Genomic DNA, 20450 nt, shown 5'->3' with positions numbered 1-20450 from the left:
AATCAACCAGGAAGGTGAATTTACTGAGAAACAGCCATTCGTTCTCCCTCCTCCTTTGCTTTTCCTCCTTTCCCAGGTCTCTTTCGGTTCCAATCAAGAGAAGTCTTGAGAATTCTGAGAATATTTCTTTGAGGGCTTCAAACCACCATACCTATGTCCTCTGCCACAACTACACACACGGGTACAAAAATAAACCTCTGCTATCTACTCATGTAGGAGAGATTCATGCAAAATAAACTCCTACATGGAGACCAACAGGTGAGTTTTCTACCTGTTCTTTATAATGTCCTTCCATTATAGTAAATCCCACACATTATGAGGCAGAAGGGGTTATGTGAGCTCTTCCTTGAAGTCAAAAACCTTGCATTCATTTCAAGTACCTGGTGATCATAGGGTACAGCCAGGGAAGGTGCCATCACCCTCGGGGGGGGGCGGTGAATGGGCTTCCGCAACCATGCACCTCCTGATGAACAGATTCTGAAGAAACAAAGGGCGGTCACACCGCAGCCAGCCTGTCAGACTGTCGGGCCACTGGGCAACCCCACCAGTCTGGAAGTGCCCCATAAGTTGCTCAAAGCAAAACTCTGCCCCCCCCCACCGTGAAGCCAGGCAATTTGGGCCAGAGAGTCAGAGGAGACCGGTAATCAACTCCTCCTCTCTGCTCACCTCCTTGGGGTTACAGCAACCCCATCTCCAAACCCAACTCTGATCCTGGAGTGCCAAGGTGGGAGCGCAGGTGGGCTCTGCCGGTGCTTCAGCGCCTTCTGGGAAGCCCCCTAGTTTGAATATGATTTGAGTTTGATCCTGAGAAACCATCAGAACTTCCCACCAGAGATAAATGAGGAGATTCTGGCCTTTATTAGTGCGCACAGTGAGCCCGGTCATCCTGGCTGTACTTGCCAACCCTCCTATTTTACGCACCTATGTTTATCCACCTTCCTCCCTGTGAGTACCTTTTTTTTTTTTTTTTTTTTCCCGGTATGCAGGCCTCTCACTGTTGTGGCCACCCCCGTTGCAGAGCACAGGCTCCGGATGCGCAGGCTCAGCGGCCATGGCTCACGGGCCCAGCCGCTCCGCGGCATGTGGGATCCTCCCAGACCGGGGCACGAACCCGTATCCCCTGCATCGGCAGGCGGACTCTCAACCACTGCGCCACCAGGGAAGCCCCTGTGAGTACCTTTGATTAACCCTGAGCTCAGACTCCTGACCTATTACAGTGACTTTTTCAGTCTTTCTTTAAAAATGTACAGGTAGGGTTTCTCTGGTGGCGCAGTGGTTGAGAGTCCGCCTGCAATGCAGGGGACACAGGTTCATGCCCCAGTACGGGAGGATCCCACATGCCGTGGAGCAGCTAGGCCCATGAGCCATGGCCGCTGAGCCTGTGCGTCCAGAGCCTGTGCTCCACGACGGGAGAAACCACAACAGTGAGCGGCCCAAGTACCGCAAAAAAAAAAAAAAAAAAAAAAAAGGACAGGTAATAAAATGAATTTAACCTAGAAGCAGCAGCTCAGTAAGGGAAATAAAATCATCAGAAGTTATCTAATCACAGCCACAGCCATCCAGGGCCCTGTCTTATCTGCTGGGGCATAAGAATGGGACCTTCCTAAACTTGAAGGGCATCCAATCAGATAAGTTGATTACGCTCACCTCTGGCTCTTGGAGGGACTGCTAGGCAGTCTACCCAGTGTATACTGACTGCAAAACACGGTCATGGTTTTGAAACACCTATGCTCCAGGAAAGATTTTTGCGGTGCATGGGGAAGGTTTCTTTTTGACATCAAGCAAAAAATAAGTCACCAAGCCCTTTGAGCACAGGGCTTCTTAAGAGGGAAGTAGAAGGAAGGAATGGGCAGAAAACATGATCTCCTCGGAAGTGCAGGGCGTTTTTCCAAAAGAGTAGGATTTAGTCTCAGTTTAAGGAGAACACCTTTAAATAGCTGGGACAGCTCCAAACTGCAGTTTAGGGAACGAGTGCTCCAAAAGAACAGTGCTTTACAAGTCCTGGCCAGGCAGCAAGAGGATGAAGAGTTGGTTTTGCATAGTTTTGAACGCAGGAGTAAAGAAACCGAGGCATCCCTGACTAAAAGGGCCTGAGATCCTATGGCATCAGTGGGTCAGTCAGTTGCAGGGGGCAGGGGGTGTGGGGGGCGATATTTCTCTCTCAACGTCTCCCAGGGCAGCCACCCCTCCCAAACCCACCCCCCTACTCCCTTCACCCTTCCTCCCTCCACTGTCGGGACAGCACTTCTTAAGCTGGAGCGCTCAAGCACCATCTCTGCAGTCTGGATTCTTCCTGGAGCCTGGCAAGTTCTGGGACAGGAAGCCAGGTCTGCAAGGCCGCTGGGGTGCAGTCAGCCCTGGAGGTCTGGAGGGGAAATGGAGCCCTGAAGCCCACCCACGTCCTTGAAGCCGAGGGAGGAACACATCCTTCTAACAGTACTTCTCAGGGGTCAGCATGCTCCCCACCCGACGGTGATCCATACTCACTTGAGGCAACAAGGACTGCCTCTAACTGGCCCCCTCGATTGCGCCTTAAGGGTCCTCGCACATGTGTCATAGCGCAGGCCCTGGATCTCTTTAGTCAGCCTAGGCCAGTGCTGCCGGGGTCCCTCCAGTCCCATCCCCCAGCCCCTCCCTCTGGGTCTGTATCTAATAGAAGAAAGAGCACAGAGGAATTGGCTAAATCAAGGGACCTGGGAGCCTGGGCATGAGTTTGAAGACCGAGAACCTAAGGCACAATTACATATTATCGGAGACTCTTGTGGGGTGTGTGGGGTGAGGTTAGGAGGCTGAGAGGCTGAGTCGACCTGGTGAGTCCAGCCCCAGGACACCACACAGCCCCGCCCCCCTTCCCTGCCATCAGACAAGGGGTGCCGCAACTCCAGCCGGGACTCTGCACTTCCCCCTCCCTGGTTCTCCTCCAGAAGAGCAGGTGGTCCCGCTCTGAGGGCAGCGGCAAGACAACGGACCAAGTCCCCCCGCACTAAGGCGCTACTGGAAGCTCTTCCTGCACAGCAGTGCTGGCTTGGAGCAAACCCGAGCAGCGCCAAAGTTGGTCTCGTCCTGCAGCGGAGGGACGCAGGGTTTAAGCCAGCTGCCCTGGCTTTAAAGCAATCAGCCCCCCCTTTAAGTCAGGTGACCCGACTTTACATCACTGTGTGCCCCTCAAGCCTGCAACTTCAAAAGTTGGGAACTTCACTTTGATCCCAGCACCTCACATAGCTGAAGGCACACTAGTCACCCCCAAGCCTGGCTTAGAGGCAGAATATAAGGTAAGGGGATGGGCGTGCACTCATGGTGATGAGGGTGTACTTCATGTACCAGAACAGTCTAGGCACTCTGGGGTACAGCTAGCAGTGCACGATACAGCAGCTCCCTGGCAAAGCTGGTGAGGCCCAGGGAGAGCAGACACACCCATGCGTGCAGAGGTTTCAGGACGGGAGCTGGAGCACAGCCAGCCAGGAGGGTGTGAAAGTGGAGGATCTGAGCCTTTTGTGAAAGGCAGACACAGAGGATGGATGAGAAACAAAGACCAGATGAAATATGGATTTGAAAAACACACCCTGCTCTTGAAATTGGGGTGGGGGGGCACCCCAGACTTGAGACTTCTTACTCCCCAGTACCTAGTGCTTTGGCCTTTGCCCAATTACTTATAAAATTTACTGATAATATCTAACCCATAGAATACTGCATTTGTAGTGGTATTGCATGTTAATGTTTCTATAGTGGAAAAATCTTTTCTACAAGAAACATGTACACTATCTGAAATCAATTAAAACTCCTCTTTATAAAGTACTATATTGGACTTCCCTGGTGGCGCAGTGGTTAAGAATATGCCTGCCAACGCAGGGGACATGGGCTCGAGCCCTGGTCAGGGAAGATCTCACATGCTGCGGAGCAGCTATGCCCATGTGCCACAACTAGTGAACCTGTAGGCCACAACTACTGAAGCCCGTGTGCCTAGAGCCGGTGTTCCACAACAAGCGCAGCAAGAGAAGCCACCGCAATGAGAAGCCCGCGCACCACAACAAAGAGTAGCCCCCGCTCGCCTCAACTGGAGAAAGCCCACGCGCAGCAACGAAGACCCAACACAGCCAAAAATTAATTAATTAATTAATTAATTTTAAAAAGTACTATATCCTTCTGTACAACTTCTCTGGGAAGCACAGAGATGGCGTGGGAGAGTGAGAAAGACCAATATTTAGTGCACATCTCTCATGCAGGTGCTCTGCTGGCTCAGATACATTTATCCCCACTTTACAAAGGAGGAAATAAGCTCAGAGAGGTTTAGTAATTTTCCCAAAGCCAAACAGCTATTGAGTGGCAGAACCAAGATCTGAACCAAGTCTGTTACCTCCAAAGCCTAAGTCCTCATCACAACAAAACTCAATTAATATTTACATTTATCGAATTACATTGCAGCCTGGGGAGTTCTTGGCACAATCCTGAATAAGAGTGAGAAAGAAAGAAATAGCATTGTTCCTACAGTCAACCAAAATTTTTGGAGCAGCGGCTAGATGCCTGGTCCTTTTTGGGGTTCAGCAGTGATCACGACAGGAAAAGTCGTGCTTTCATGAACCATGTAGTGGGGAGGAGAGACGGGTGCAACTTGGGTGAGGGATTTCACCTTTCTGGGTCTCTGTTTTCTCATCTGGAAAATGGGATGGGTGTTCCTCATTTTCTGGGATTGTCCGGCTGGACATTCTCTGATTCCATAAGAAGCATTTATTTTCCTGTTTCTTTAAAATTCATTCAAGCCATGAGCCGTGATGCATGTTGTTAGCTGCTCCCCAAATCACTCTTCCCCACCCTTTTCCTGTGATCAGGTCTTTCCCGAAACATGACTCACAATCAGTCAAGTCACAGAACCTAAGGGGCACCCAGCAGAAAAATTCCAACCCTTGCTTCTCAGGAGCTCTGTGGTCTACCTGCCAGGTAAACTTAACTCACCTGGGACAAGGTGGCCATCCCTGGTTTCACATCAACATGATCTCAGGCACAAACCTCCTTTTTTTCCATTTGGTCTTTAAGTTACTTGTTGAAACAACTGTACAAATATGACAAAGGTATAAATCAGGCATCTTCTGCCCTCAGCGCCTACTAATACATGATGTTCTGCCACTTTAAGGATAAAGATAGAACATTTCAACATTCTGCTGCCCTCATCATTTGTCATTTTTGTTGATATTTCTATTGAATACATCTTTCAATATTTTAATAATGGAACATTTAGGTTGCTCCAGACCCAGCCTTTAGTGGTAAGGGATTTGTTGTCATATTTCTATTATGTTTCCTTTAAAAACCATGATCCTGGGCCTCCCTGGTGGCGCAGTGGTTAAGAGTCCGCCTGCCGATGCAGGGGATACGGGTTCGTGCCCCGGTCTGGGAGGATCCCATATGCCGCGGAGCGGCTGGGCCCGTGAGCCATGGCCGCTGGGCCTGCGCATCCGGAGCCTGTGCTCCGCAACGGGAGAGGCCACAACAGTGAGAGGCCCACATACCGCAAAAAGAAAAAAAAAAAAACAAAAAACAAAAAACATGATCCTATTTAAATGGATTAAGTCAATTCTATAGGCATGTATCTTATGATATTCATGAAATTAATACATAGAGGGCAGTAGTACAATTGATCACACTTGAGAACCTCTAGTAGCACAGTTAAGTGTGAATATTATCTATATGTAAACCAAAGTGCATGCCGAGTGAGATTCTCCTACCCTTTTCACTCTGTGCCCCTCAAGCCTGTGAGAAATGGAATATTTCTTGCCATCTCAGTAAACAAAGGATATCACAGTCATCAGCCCTTGCAGCCCTCCAGTGTGAGCCGCGAGCCCTGAGGATCTCAGGATATGCAAATACAGAATGCAGGCCCCAGAGCGCTGAGGTGCATATGAAAGGAAGGAATTCAGGGAGCCCAGACTCTGGCATCTCCGCAAACAAAGAAAAGCGCTGCATTCCTCACGTGGGGAGAGCCGGTTTTCCTTAGTTAACAATCACCTGCTGATGGTCCCCATTACCTGCGCCAGTGCCCTGCCCTGTCCCCTCCCCCCGGTCCTTTAGCTCAGGGAGGAAGGAGGGCAGAGGGACTCCGCTGAATAAGGGGCCTGCGAGCCTCGGGAGGAGTTTTTAGCCGCCTTCCCCGCAGTCGGGGGGAGGCGCGCTGACGCTGCAGCCGGGCCCTGCGCCTCCCTTGCCCCGTTTCCCCTCAGGACACTCAGGCCGACCCCCTCCCCACGCCCCCCAGGCCCCGCGAGCCAGGCCGAGGGCAGGGGCGAGAGGAGGGACCGAAGTTCCCGGGACCAGACGCTGGGGGCCGCCCTTTCTGCACAGCAGCGGCGGGTGGTAGCGAACCCCTGCCCCTCAGAAGCTGGTCTTGCCCTGCCGCCAGGGCACCGTACCAGGCGGAAGGTCGGCGCCCCCTTACCCGGCCCGCCGTCCGCATGACTGTCGCGGCTTCGGCCTCCGGGGCCCCTCCAGAGCCGGCAGCGTCAGTGAGGCCGCCCTCGCCGCGGGCTCCGGGGCAGTTCCGTGAAGGCGGAGGGAAGAGACCCCGAGCCGGGAGCTCCAGCTCTGCGGAAACGCGGGCTCCGTTCTGGGCGCAGTGGGTGGGACCGCTCTGCCCCGAGGCCTTCTGGGAGGGACGGAGGCGCCGGGGGAGGGAGCCGCCAGGAGCACAGGGCCCCGTCGGGGGTCCTGGAGGGGCGGCCCGGCCTGAGGGCCCCGCCCACTGTGACCGCAGCCCAGGCCTTCTTCCTGGAGTCCTACATTAAAAAGTTAGAAAGATACACGGTCTATAGTAAATATTCACAAATGATTGTTGCTGCTGTGCTTACTATCCTATTAAAGGTGTAAAATCCATAAAACACTTTAAGTTCAAAATTAAATATGAATTTTTGCCTTTCTAATTATGTCTCTGCTATTCACAATTGTCGTTAATGAATCAGAGACTGTGGCATCACTAGTTAAAAGTGAGCTTGTTAAAAAAATAGAACTCAGGGCCTCCCTGGTGGCGCAGTGGTTAAGAGTCCGCCTGCCGATGCAGGGGATGCGGGTTCGTGCCCCGGTCTGGAAGGATCCCATGTGCCGCGGAGCGGCTGGGCCCGTGAGCCATGGCCGCTGGGCCTGCGCATCCGGAGCCTGTGCTCCGCGACGGGAGAGGCCACAACAGTGAGAGGCCCGCATACCGCAAAAAGAAAAAAAAAAAAAAAAAAAATAGAACTCAGGCCCACCGGACCTACTGAATCACAATCTGAACTTTTACAATCTCCCCAGTGTCCTTGTGTACCCATGAATAGTTGAAAGTTACATTCCTGCCTCGACGTGTCTCTTGTGTCTGAGAAATACACACATTTTATCCAATTTGATATAAATAAAACACTCAAAAATGCATATGCCTGTGTTGAAACCATCATTTTATCATTTCTTTTCCAGATAAGTATAGTCTCTATACTGGTTTTGTGGATCACATGCCACACTCTTTTCTTGTAGTTAGAAATAAGATAGAGAAACTTACTTTGTAAAAAAAAAATGTATATATATATATATATATATATATATATATACACATATATATTAGTGGGTAATTGAAGACACTCTTCTAAATTAAAACCAGTTCTCTTAACTTGCTCTTTTCTTCTTGGGTCACATTATGAACTCTTCCCGTGGCCACACGGTATGTGTACTTTTAATTTCAGGGACTGCTGACATTCCAGGATATGGCCATAGTTTTCTCTCAAGAGGACAGGCAATGCCTGGACCAAGATCAGTGGGAACTGTCCAGGTATGTGATGTTAGACAAGTATAGGAACCTGCTCTCCTCGGGTGAGGATACCTTCCTTCCAGAATTCCTTATCCAACCACAGGGTTTAGAGTCCTTCATTTGTAGAATGTCTCCTGGAATCTTCTGCTTCCTACAATAGGGTTCCAGATTGCAACGTTTCAGGAAAGATTGGGAGTTTGTGGGTATAATTTATCTTATTCTTTTAACATTGCAGCCTCCCTCAGCCGCATAGCACAGGGAGACCAGCTCAGTGCTTTGTGACCACCTAGAGGGGTGGGATAGGGAGGGTGGGAGGGAGGGAGATGCAAGAGGGAAGAAATATGGGAACATATGCTTATGTATAACTGACTCACTTTGTTATAAAGCAGAAAATAACACATCATTGTAAAGGAATTATACTCCAATAAAGATGTTAAAAAATAATAAAAATAATAAAATAAAATTGCAGCCTCCCTTTTAATATACTTTGTAAATGCTTGGGCTGTGTCTACATGAACTGTGTACTATATGCTTCTGTTAGAGTCCTTACAATATTTTATTGTCTTATTTTCTGTAACAATTCTCCATGGATTCTTTGGGCTTAAGGTATACTAAAAGGGAGACTGCGATTCTGGGACTTCCCTGGTGATGAAGTGGTTAAGAATTCGCCTGCCAATGCAGGGGACACGGGTTCGATCCCTGGTCTGGGAAGATCCCAGTTGCCACAGAGCAACTAAGCCAGTGGGCTACAACTTCTGAACCTGTGTGCCACAACTACTGAAGCTGGTGCGCCTTGGGCCCGTGTGTCATTTATTTTTTGGAGAAGCAACCACCTCTGAGTGATCAAAATTTAGACCAACTAGTCAAAATGCTTTATCACCTGTTCTAAAACACTGATCAACAGAACAAGTTTTACTAGGGATAACAGTGTAATTGTATTCTGGAGTTCATAGCGGCAATATGGTTTATGACCTTGATGCTGGATCACGACATTTCAATGGTATAACTGCTTTTAATTGTTCAACGATTAAAGTCTCACGTGATCTGAGTTCAGACTGGAGTCATCCTGGTTGCTTTCTGTCTATTGCAGATTTCTGCCAGTAGGAAAGGACAAGAGCATTACGGCTTACTTTACAAAATGTCTGGAAACTAAATGATGATATACTCTACATTCAATTAATTTATACATACCCTACTGTAGAACCATGTTTGTTAAGGTGGCAGAGCCCGGTAATTATGTAAAACTGAAACCTTTATCTGCACTGGTTCAAGTCCTCTTCCTAAGAATATGTTTATAATCAACATTCTTTCACAAATGACCCAATTTAATTCACCATAGCATTCCTCATATTAATTAAATGGAAAATCCTAGGCTATATACAAATCCAGAAAGGGCCAACAATCCTCAGCCCCCATGGATGATTACAAACCATTGCTGAGGCATACAAATTACTTCTTAAAGAACCACTATGTCCATCAACATCATCAATTTATATATTATTGCCCCAATGCTAACCTTAACCCTGGCTCTCAAAACATGAATTCCTCTTCCCATATCTTACCCACTAATTAATATAAATGTTGGCATATTATTTATATTAGCCATATCACCCCTAGCCATTTATTCCATTCTCAGATCTGGATGAGCTTCACATTCAAAATACTCATTCACTGGAGCCCTAGGGACAGTAGCACACACACTCTCATATGAAGTAATGTAGCAGTTATTCTACTCTCAGTCTTACTGATAAATGGATCATTTACACTTTCAACAGTAATTATTACACGAGAACGCCTATGACTAGTTTTCTCCTGACCCCTACCCAGAATTTGATTATCTCCGCGGTAGCAGAAATCCAATGAAGCCCCACTTGAGTTAACAGAAGTAGAATCAAAACCTGTATATGTCTTCAATGTAGAAAATGTAGCAGGCCCATTCACCCCGTCCTTCCTAGAGAATATGTCAATTTCCTTATAATAAACGTTTCCACAACAATCTATTTTTAGGAGCATTCGACAATCCTTAGGTGCCAGAATTATAGATTCTTTCATCTTGTGAATGTAGTTTTTTTAAAAAAATAATTTTTTATAGTTTTACTGCCTTTAAACAAAATGTACTCCATTGCTGTGGGATATTCCTTCATAGGAGCATGCATGGTTCATTTCTGCATCTGCTTGTGATGGTCTTCAGGTTCTTTCAGGTTTGGCTCCTGTGGCTGCAGAGTCCATGTCCGTGTGTCCTGGTGCAGGGCTGGGGGGGTTGTGTTCAGCTGGGAGGAACACTGTGGGTCTGTGTGCACGGACTTCGCTCTCTGAGGCCCGACTGTTTCAGAAGTGGTTGCACCCCCCGCTGCGCACCAGGCTTTCCATTGCTCCACATCCTGCTGATATTTGATACTGTGTCTTCATGTCTGCCATTCTGGTAGGTGTGTGCACAGTAGTTTTCTTATGGTTTTAATCCCTCGGTTGTTAGTGAAGTTGTGCATCTTGTGTTATTCACGGACTACTTCCTGTTGTTTTTTTTAAAAAGTTTTAAAAATTGTGGTCCAATACACAAAACATAAACTTTATTATCTTAACCGTTTTTAAGTGCACATTTCAGGGTCCAGAAGTAATTCGCACTGTTGTGCAAACTTGACCGCCATCGCCCTCCAGAATTTTTTCATCCTGCAAAATTGAAACAGTCCCCATTAAATACTCAGTCGCCATTGTCCCTCCCTCAGCCCCTGGCACTCACCATCCTACTTTCTGTCTCTATGTTTCCGACTGCTCTAGGGGCCTTGTATGAATGGATCAAGCACTGTTTGTTTGTTTGTGTCTAGCTTACATCACTGAGCATTAATGCCCTCAAGGTTCATCCCTGCTGCAGCCTGTGTCAGAATTGCCTTCCCTTTTAGGCTGAACAACATTCCCTTGTATTGATGGACCATGTTTTTCTTCTCCATTCATCCATTAGTGGACACATGTACTATCTACATTCATTTCTCCTGTCATAATATTTGTGGAATAACGTCAGAAAGTCCTATGAATCAAAAGTCATTTGCCATTAACTTTTTCCTTAAGCTTTTTATTGTGAAAAACATCAAAGCTAAGAAAAGGGAAAAATACATGTCAGCTTCACTTGTGTTCAGGACTTAATGCTTTACGGACTCACTTTATGGATTCACTTTATTCCCTGTGTGTGTGCTATGTACATGCGTGTGCATGTGCCTGTTTGCATACCTATGCTGTGCATGTGCATAGGTATGTGCACTTGCACACGTTAGTTAGTGTGCACTTGCTCACGTTAGTGTGTGCATGGGCATATGCGTGCATGTGTGTTCATATGCTAGTGTGTGAATATATTTGTGTTGTGCACCTACATATGTTTATGTGTGTGCTGTGCCCGCCTGTGTGCACAACTGTGTGTTTGCTGGAACCACTTGCAGATATATCCACACGCAGCTGCTCTAACAATCCTGCGTAGCCACGTAAAGGTCACAGATCTCAGGGATTTAAATGGATGGAGCAGGATGTCCTGACACAGAGTCTGTCTTCCAATGACTGTCACGGTCTCAGTAACATCCTTCACACCTTCTTTAAGCCCCATTCAGGGTGCAGTTTAGACCCCCATTACATTCAGTCACCTGCCCCAGGTCCCCTAAAGCTACAATGTCACAGTTGGAGAGCCCGGCCAAGGCTGGGGATGCCCCTCCTGTTGGCCTGGCCTCCAGGCCCTGCACTTGGCTCCTGTGTTCCCATCTCTCAGCCAGGCCCCGACTTGGATGGGGCCGCCACCTCTTTCCTCACAGTGTCCCATTGCCCAGTCAAGGGGGTTCATTCTCCCAAAGTCAGCATCAGGAGTGGGGGCATGACAGTCCCCACTGGGTCTCCTTCATGTGAGACCTTGTCCTTTTGAAAGAGCAGGCGCCCTGCCCTCGGGGGTGGGGGCTGGGGGGGTGACATGCGGCCCACGATGGGCAGGCGGGTCAAAAGGTGGGGTGAGCCAGTGTGCAAGGAGCTCCGCGGTGGGTTCTCCTCTCCAACAGCTTCTGTGCCCCTACCTCTCCCCGTGACTCCCCTCGAAGACAGCGCGGTGCCCGGGATGGGAGCCATGGGAGCCGTCAGCCACCGCCCCCTCTACACACACCCACATGCACATGCACACACACATGCACACGCACATGCACATGCACACGCTGCAGGGAAGCAGGACCTGAGTGCAGGGCTCTCAGTGGCCCTGAGCGCCCCGCCCGGAATCGGCCAGTGGAATGGACAGACCGGATCTCCCGGCCTGGACCATGCAGGACTGTCCTGCCTGGGTTCCAGTGCGGCCGCCTCCTTCTGGAAGCTTGGGAGGCTGGAATCAGGCCACTTCTTGTCTGTCCTGGCAGCAGACGGGGCTGCACTCTCAGAAGTTCATGGCTCACCCATGGATCCTGACCATCAGGTGGCCAGAGATATTGGTAACATTTTGGTTTTGCCTGTTGAAATGTTTAATGACAAAGATTTTGTTCAGTTTCCTGATGTGGGTGTCCAAAGATAAGAGACCCATGTGTGTGATCTGTACCTCCTATGAGATCAGCCCTAAGCTAGTTTAAACATGGTCAAGTTCTGTCTACACAGTAGATTTAGACCTCTGCATGTCCTTTCTACTGATTATGTTCAGAGCTGACCATGTGTTGTCTATAAGAAGAAGATTTAGGCCTGACCATGTTCTGTGTACGCTAGGACTATGGGAACCTGGGTAGAAACCCAGCCTGGCCTCAGGAGTGGGAAGCTCCGTGCCTGCATCTGAAGGTGAGTGCTTAAATGTCTGGGGTCTGGAACTGAGGTGGGCTTCTCTAAGTAACAGCCTCTCTTCTGAGTGTGGTTACTTGGTCCTCCCAAGGGTCAGTGCTGTGGTCGGGGCCTTAGTCTTAATCCCTGTAAGGTTCACCTTCCCTGGGGCTCGTGGAGAATCCACAGGAGGGCTACCTGGCAATAATTCCAATTCACCAGCATGTGCATGGTGCGTAGGGAGGCAGGTTTAGCTGGTGAATTGATTGCAGGGCACGCAGATCGGGCAAAAGCCCGATGGGTAACAGCTGAGGCTGCTGCTGAGCTCTCATTCCATTCTACCGTCCCTACTCAGAAGCGTCCAGAGCTGCCCCTCTGCTTTCAGCCCTGCTGTCCTGTGAGTTATCTCAACAAGCGTGTGAGACAAGAAAGGACTGAGCCTGCCAGAACCAAGTAGTGTGTTCAACTTTAGCATGAAAGCTTTAAAAACAGGTAAAATCAACAGAATCAAACTGAAAAGAGGAGGACTTCTCTGGTACAAGTGTGGGGAGAGGAGACCCACCTGCCACATTTTCCCATCCCAGGAGGCCCCAGGAACACAGCTTGTTTCCACATGAGGGGATCCACCAGCAGAGCCATGGTGTCCTGACCAAGGGGACATGTCACCCCAGGTGCAGGGTCTGGGGAGGTGAGGTCACCCTGGAGACTGTGCACGTGTGACCCCAGTTGGGGGAGTCTGGGGAGGGCGGTTCACCCTGGGACTGTGGACATGTGACTCAGGTGGAGAGGTCTGGGTAGGAGGGGTCACCTGTTGAGAGAGAACGTGTGACTTTAGGCGCAGGGTCTAGGGAGGTGGGGTCACCGTGGTGAGTGTGGACGTGCGACCCCAGGTAAAGGGTGTGGGGACTGTGTGGCTCTCACCACATCTGCATGGGTCAGGATCACATGTACGGGGAGAGCCCATATGTGCTCTTTGCCTGCAGTGTGTCTTTTCCCCTTTGAGATTTCCAACCTCTGCATTAAGGGTGTTGACCTGATTAACCTGTGGTACCTTTTCTTCTCTTAGTCTTCTCACATTCATGTGAGGTCAGGCATGTTTGAGTGGGTTGCTGCTCTGTGTTCTGGTGAGTGACAATGCTTGGTAGTATCATATTAATAACATATCATATCATATGTCTAATCTATGGGGGTCACCACTGCCTGGGTCCCCCTGGACAGAGGTCAGGTGAGCACAGACTAACCCCCCCTAAGAATGGCCTCCCATGTGCCATGTGAGGGTACCGTGATGGCCCCTAAGGTAGGGGACTGTGTCTGGGCCTCCGACATCTGTGATGAAGGGGAGTCGAAATGGAATCACAGCGAACAAGACATTATTTTAAGAATTTATTTTAAGTGAAATAAAACACACGTCACATACCCTTTACCATCTTCACCATTTTAAGTGCACGTTTCTGAGGCATCAGATCTATTCACTTTCTCGTGGAGCCATCACCACCATTCCTAGGACTTTTCATCTTGCAAAACCAAAATTCCACAACCACGAACGTCTCACTCCCCATTCTCTCCCACTGCCCCTGGCACCGATATCCACTTCAGTCCCTGAGTTGTGGACTCCAGGGCACCCACTGGAGTGGAATCCTGCCGTGTTTGCTGAGGGGTCACTTTGGAAGAGCTGAATTTCAGCCTGAAGCTCTGCCTGTTTGCATCTGAAGAATCTGCATTTAAGGAGAGGGTGTATGAGGAAGGGGCTGTATGAGGGACAAAGGTGTCTGGGGTGCAGATGAGCCAGGACCTGACCAGCTGCCTTTTGGGTCCTCTGGATCCATCTCTTGGTCTGTGCCTCATCTGCATCATCACTGTTCCCGCTGGCACCCCTGGGGTGCTGTCTGAGTGAGATTCCCCTGGTGCCCCTGCTCTCCTCCCCTCCTCCTGCTGGTTGGGGAGGAAACTGCTTGCTGTGGGGTCTGTACTCCTGAGGCAGGAAGGACCCTGCAGCGTGGACCTGCAGAGTGTGGGTGTGGCCCCAAGAGCAGGGGACCCACATAGGACACAGCATTGGGGCGTGACAAGTGCTGGGGCTGCCCCATCACCGACAGGGAATGTTGCCAAGATGCTGCTCGGGAGGGCGTGGTGGGTGGCCTGGGACCCCAGAGGCCCCATTCCTAGCCTGGAGCTTGGAGGGTGCATCCCCATGGGCTCCAGATTCACCCCACATCTCAGCCATATCCCTCTGTCCTGTCTTTGACCTCAGGAAAACGACCTCTACTGATCATTGTCCACAACATAGGCCTGGTCCTGTCGGTATTAGGATTCTTTAATTTAGGCGTCCTGGGAGAGCAGCTCTTTTTAGGCCTGAGAAGGAACAGCTCAGGAGTGTACAACAATTTCAGATGAAACTAATATTCAATGACTATCTCTATAGTGCTAGGTTGTTGACTTCTATTAATCACTATTCTCCTGGTTTTAGCTCTGATGTGGGGATTACAGAGCAGTCAACATTTAAATCTTCATAATCTGTGTATTTGTAGCATCAGTATCATTACTGACCCATAGTTTTTATGCTTTGGGAAGAGTAATTGATTTCATGTATCATGTAAAGAATTCACAATGATGATAGAGCAGCTAAGATTACAGTAATGGCTGGTAAAATGTTCAAATTTTCTCTACCTGTGCATCTATTGTACACATATGAGTTAGTTTAATTGTCAATATTAGTGAAATAATATAGAGGACTAGAGAACTTCTTTTAAAAATCACTATTAATGTGTGTGATGAAAATGTAAAAGTTCTTCCATAATCGGTGACGTTGTATCTTGAGAGCCTAGATGAAATTGATATGCCTTCGTGATATACACTATTTTAGCCTATAATTTCACTTTGAAAATTTTACATCACTTTTTACTTTTATCTCATTTATTGAGAAAGACATAATTGTTATGCTGTTGGCTTCAAACTGCTTGAAAAGGACTTGAGTCCTACCTTATTTTACATTTACATAGGTAGGACTTCAAATATAGGATATGGTGGAGGGCATCCGTGCAACCATTCTAGGTTAGGAGCAGCAGTTTCCACTGCTGAGACTTCTCGTTTGGACACGAATGGTTTTCACAGTATGAAGATTATTAGCATTACTGCTGCTACTGAGACGAATGAGCCTAAAGACAAAATATTTCATGTTGTGTGTGCCTCAGAGGAATGTAGTAACCTCCCTGAGAGGCCAAGAAAGTGCTGCAGGAAGTCATATTTACTACTACAAATATACCTGTGAAGTGAGTTTTGCTACTGCTGAGTTAACTGTGTAAGCTGAGAATAGTGGGAATCAGTGTAGGAAGCCTCCTATAATAGTGAAGACTGCTCCCATGGACACTACGTCATGGAAGTGTGCTACTACGTAGTATGTATCCTGGAGGACAATGTCTGGGGATGAGTTGGCTAAGATGATTCCTGTCAAACCACCTACTGTAAAAAGGAAAATAAAGCCTAAAACTCATAATAGAGTGGGATCTCATATAATATTACCTCCGTGAAGAGTTGCTAATCAGGGACTTCCCTGGTGATGCAGTGGTAAAGAATTGGCCTGCCAATATAGGTGAAACGGGTTTGATCCCCGGTCCAGGAAGATTCCACATGCCGCGGAGCAAAAAGCCCGTGCGCCACAACTACTGAGCCTGCCCTCTAGAGCCCGTGAGCCACAACTACTGAAGGCCACATGCCTAGAGCCTGTGCTCTGCAACAAGAGAAGCCACCACCATGAGAAGCCTGTGCATGGCGACGAAGAGTAGCTCCCGCTCACCGCAACGAGAGAAAGCCGGTGCGCAGCAACGAAGACCCAACGCAGCCAAAAATAAAAAAATAAAAAAATTAAATAAAGAGTTTCTAATCGGCTAGATACTTTTACTCCTGTAGGGATAGAAGTAATTATGGTAGCTGATGCAAAGTATGCTACTGAGTCGACAGCTATCCTTATGGTAAATATAAGATGGGCCCACAAGAGAAATCCTAAAAGGCCAGTGGACATGACTCATAATATTCCCAAATAGCTGAAAGGCAGTTTTTGTCCTAAATCGTATGTAATGATATGTGAAATTATAACAAACCCTGGTAGGCCATGAATACACACTTCAGGGTGACCAAAGAATCAAACTAGGTGTTGCTATAGGATTCGGTTTCCTCCTGCAGGGTCAAAGAATGTAGTGTTGAGATTTCTATCTCTTAACAGTCTGGCAATTCTGGCTGCTTGGACTGAGAGTGGTAATTATAGTAATATGGCTATAGTTAGGGAAGACTAAACAAATAATGGTGTTTGGTATTGGGATTTGACTGCTGGTTTTGGATTAAAGACTATAGTAATACAAGAAATAGCACGAAGAATTGAAGAGACACCTGCTAAAGGTAAGGAGGAAATGGTTAGGTCGACAGAGGCTCCTGCGTGGGCCAGATTGCAGGCTAGAGCTGAATATACAGTTCCACTTTTACCAGAACCAGCTTCTACTATTGGTAATATGAGTAGGAGTAAGAATGGTGGGGGAAGTAGTCAAAAGTTTACATGATTTATTTGGGGAAATGCTACCTCAGGTGTCCCAGTTATTAGTGGCCCAAGTCAGTTTCTGAACCCTGCAGTATAATGGGTACAACTATAAAGAAAATTATTACAAGTGCAGGGACTGTTATGACTACGTTAAAGATTTGGGCATTTCCAAGTAGCGCTCCAGGTTAGCATAGCTCAGCCAGGATTAATATACTCAAGGCGCTGCCTGCTACTCCAGCTCAAGCACCAAATAGTAAGTATAAAACACCGATATCTTTGTGATTTGTTGAAAATAATCAGCAGTGTATGAACAGAGGTAAAATGACTTGAGCTCGCATTAGACTGTAAACGTAAAGACAGAGATGGAGCCCTCTGCTCTTGTCCCGTTTAACTGTGGATCTAGATGGGGTCAATGCAGGTTTCATCACAGCTCCTGAACGAATTTTGTAACAGTTTCTCCTTGTTTTTTTTTTTTTTTTTGTAATTTATTTTTATAATGGGGTATAGCTGATTTTCAATGCTGTCTTTCTTGCTGCTGCACATCCACTTGATTCACTTACAGAGAGACATCCATAAATTCTTTTTCAGATTCTTACCAGTCGTATATATTCTTTTATGGTGACTAGAGTGTGCCCAGTCTAGTTTTTTGAGCTATAGAGTAGGTCTTGTCAATTACCTATTTGGTCTTTGGAACCCTATCTGTGCTAATTTCAACCCTCTGGTTTATGCCTCACCCCACCCCACCTTTCCCCTTTAGCAGCCTTAAGTTTGTTTTCTAAATGTGTGACTCTCTTTTGTAATTTAGTTCATGTGTAGCCATTTTTAGATTCCACCTATAAGTGATATCTTATGCTAAGTGTCTTTTTGTGTCTGACTTATGTCACTTAGAATGATTGTACCTAAGTTAACCTGAGTTGCTGCAACTGGCCTTATTTCATTGATCTCATGGCTGAGTAATATTCCATTGTACATAAGTACCATATCATCTTTATCCATTTTTTCCTTCCAAGGACATTTATATTGTTTCCAAGTCGAGGCTCCTGCAAAAGGGCTGCACTAATAGTTGAAGTGCCTGTGTCCTATGGGTTTATGGTTCTCCCGAGATACACACCCAGGAGTGGAAGTGCTGTATGCTCTGTAGCTCTATTTTTTTAAATTAATTAATTTTCTTGGCCTGTGTTGGGTCTTTGTTATTGCACGTGGGCTTTCTGTAGTTGCAGCAAGTTGGGGCTACTCTTCGTTGAAGTGCATGGGCTTCTCATTTCAGTGGCTTCTCTTCTTGCAGAGCATGGGCTCTAGGCTTCGGGCTTCAGTAGTTGTGGCTCACGGGCTCTAGAGCACAGGCTCAGTAGTTGTGGTGCACGGGCTTAGTTGCTCCGCAGCATGTGTTATCTTTCTGGACCAGGGCTCGAACCCATGTCCTCTGCATTGGCAGTTGGATTCTTAACCACCGCGCCCCCAGGCAAGTCCCTATAGCTCTGTCTGTATTTCTGGCATGGTATGACATGGCTGTTTTGATAAGTACTTTATTTTCTAGTAAATTTCAAGTGTATAAAAAACTTTAAATAGCAGTATAAAGTTTTCCACATTCACAAAATACTCCAGTTTGTTTTATCCTGTGAGAGTAGGAGGGCCACTCTCCCAGGGAACGAGCACATAACCCCCAAATGAGGAATAATTATGGTTTCCACATTATAATCCTATCTACAGACCTGCTTCAACTTTCACCAGCTGCCCCAACTTTGTGGAAATGTATTTTTCTATTTGAATCCAGTTTTCTTTTCTTGGAACCATCACTGGGGCTTTTCCTCACTTAAAAAACCTTGCTGGGTTTAAAGTGTACAAGATGAGCATGATCTGGGTGGTTTTTCTGTATGGCTTCTTTCACTTAGGATGTTTTCAGTGTTTATCCACATTGTAACATTGATCATTATTTCATTCATTTTTTCCATTGTGATTAAAAACACATAACATTTACCATTTAAATCATTTTTTAAAAACTTTTTAAAAAATTATTTTATTTTATTTTCTATTTTTTGGCTGTGTCGGGTCTTTGTTGCTGCACGCAGGCTTTCTCTAGTTGCGGCGAGCGGGGCTACTCTTCGTTGCTGTGTGCAGGCTTCGCATTGCGGTGGCTTCTCTTGTTACGGAGCACGGGCTCTAGGTGCACAGGTTTCAGTAGTTGTGGCACAAGGGCTCAGTAGCTGTGGCTCACGGGCTTAGTTGCTCTGCAGCATGTGGGATCTTCCAGGACCAGCGCTTGAACTCGTGTCCCCTGCATTGGCAGGCAGATTCTTAACCACTGTGCCATGGGGAAAGCCCCATTTAAACCATTTGTAAGTACACAGTTCTGTGGCATTAACTACATTCACATTGTTGTAAAAATATCCTCACCATCCATCTCCAGAGCTTTATTTTCCCCATGTGAAACCGTAACCATTAAACACGAACTCATCTCAACCCCTGGCAACCTTATTCTACTTTGTCTTTGAGTTTGACTTATGTGGATACCTCATACTAGTGGAATCATAGAACATTTGTCCTTTTTGTGTCTGGCTGGTTTCACTTAGCATAATGACTTCAAGGTTCATCCACATTGTAGCATGTGTGAGAATTACCTTAGTTTTAAAGGTTGAGTCATATTCCATTGTGTATATACTACACTGTACTTATCCATTCATCTGTTGAAGGATGTGTTGTGTTGCTTCCACCTTTTGGCTATTGTGAATAACGTTGCTATGAATATGGGGTACAAATGTCTGTTCCAGCCCTTGCTTTCTAATATTCTGGGTGTACACCCTGGAGTGGAATCAAGGGATCACATCCATGTTTTTTAGGAGCCACCATACAGTTTTCCACAGCGGCTGTATAATTTTACTTTATTCCTTTATATGACAGAATAATGTAGCTTATGAATCTACCTTATTTTGCTTATCCGTTTACCTGCTGATGGACATTTAAATCTTTTCTACCCTGGGCTATTGTGAACAGTGCTGCTATGAATAATTGGTGTACAAGTTTTTGTTTGAATGCCTGTTTTCCATTTTTTTGGTATATATCTAGGAGTGGAGTTGTTGAACCACATGGTAATTATATTTTATATTTTTAAGTAAATGGTAAAGGTTTGTACGCATAGACTGCACCATTGTGCATCTCCACAAGTAACTTTTAAGGGTTCCAATTTCTCTGCATTGCTGCCATTTGTTATTTTTATTTATATATTTTAAAATTGATTTTAAAGTTTATTTTTATTCTAGTGTGTGTGAAGGGGCATCACACTGTGGCTTTCATTTACATTTTCATCATGACTACTGACGTTTGACATCTTTCCATGTCCTTGTTGACCATTTGTATGTCTTGCCTGGAGAGCAGTCCATGCAGCCATTTGTCTGTTTCAAAAATGTT

General features: G+C 46.9%; 1 long non-coding RNA gene across 1 annotated transcript in view; it reads right to left on the bottom strand.

Moving 5' to 3' along the window:
* LOC132480645 (uncharacterized) overlaps positions 1-6615 on the bottom strand; it is a 90506-nt gene extending 83891 nt beyond the window's left edge. The window contains exons 1-2 of the long non-coding RNA XR_009530664.1: positions 6425-6615; positions 4951-5047 (exon numbers count right to left, since the gene is read on the bottom strand). This is a non-coding gene — a long non-coding RNA (uncharacterized LOC132480645). The remainder of the gene's footprint in view (positions 1-4950; positions 5048-6424) is intronic.
* Between the last annotated feature and the right edge of the window lie 13835 nt (positions 6616-20450).

The sequence above is a fragment of the Mesoplodon densirostris genome, chromosome 19, assembly GCF_025265405.1.
Source record: "Mesoplodon densirostris isolate mMesDen1 chromosome 19, mMesDen1 primary haplotype, whole genome shotgun sequence".
NCBI classification, from domain to species: Eukaryota; Metazoa; Chordata; class Mammalia; order Artiodactyla; family Ziphiidae; genus Mesoplodon; species Mesoplodon densirostris.
This window is presented reverse-complemented; position numbering and strand designations above follow the sequence as displayed.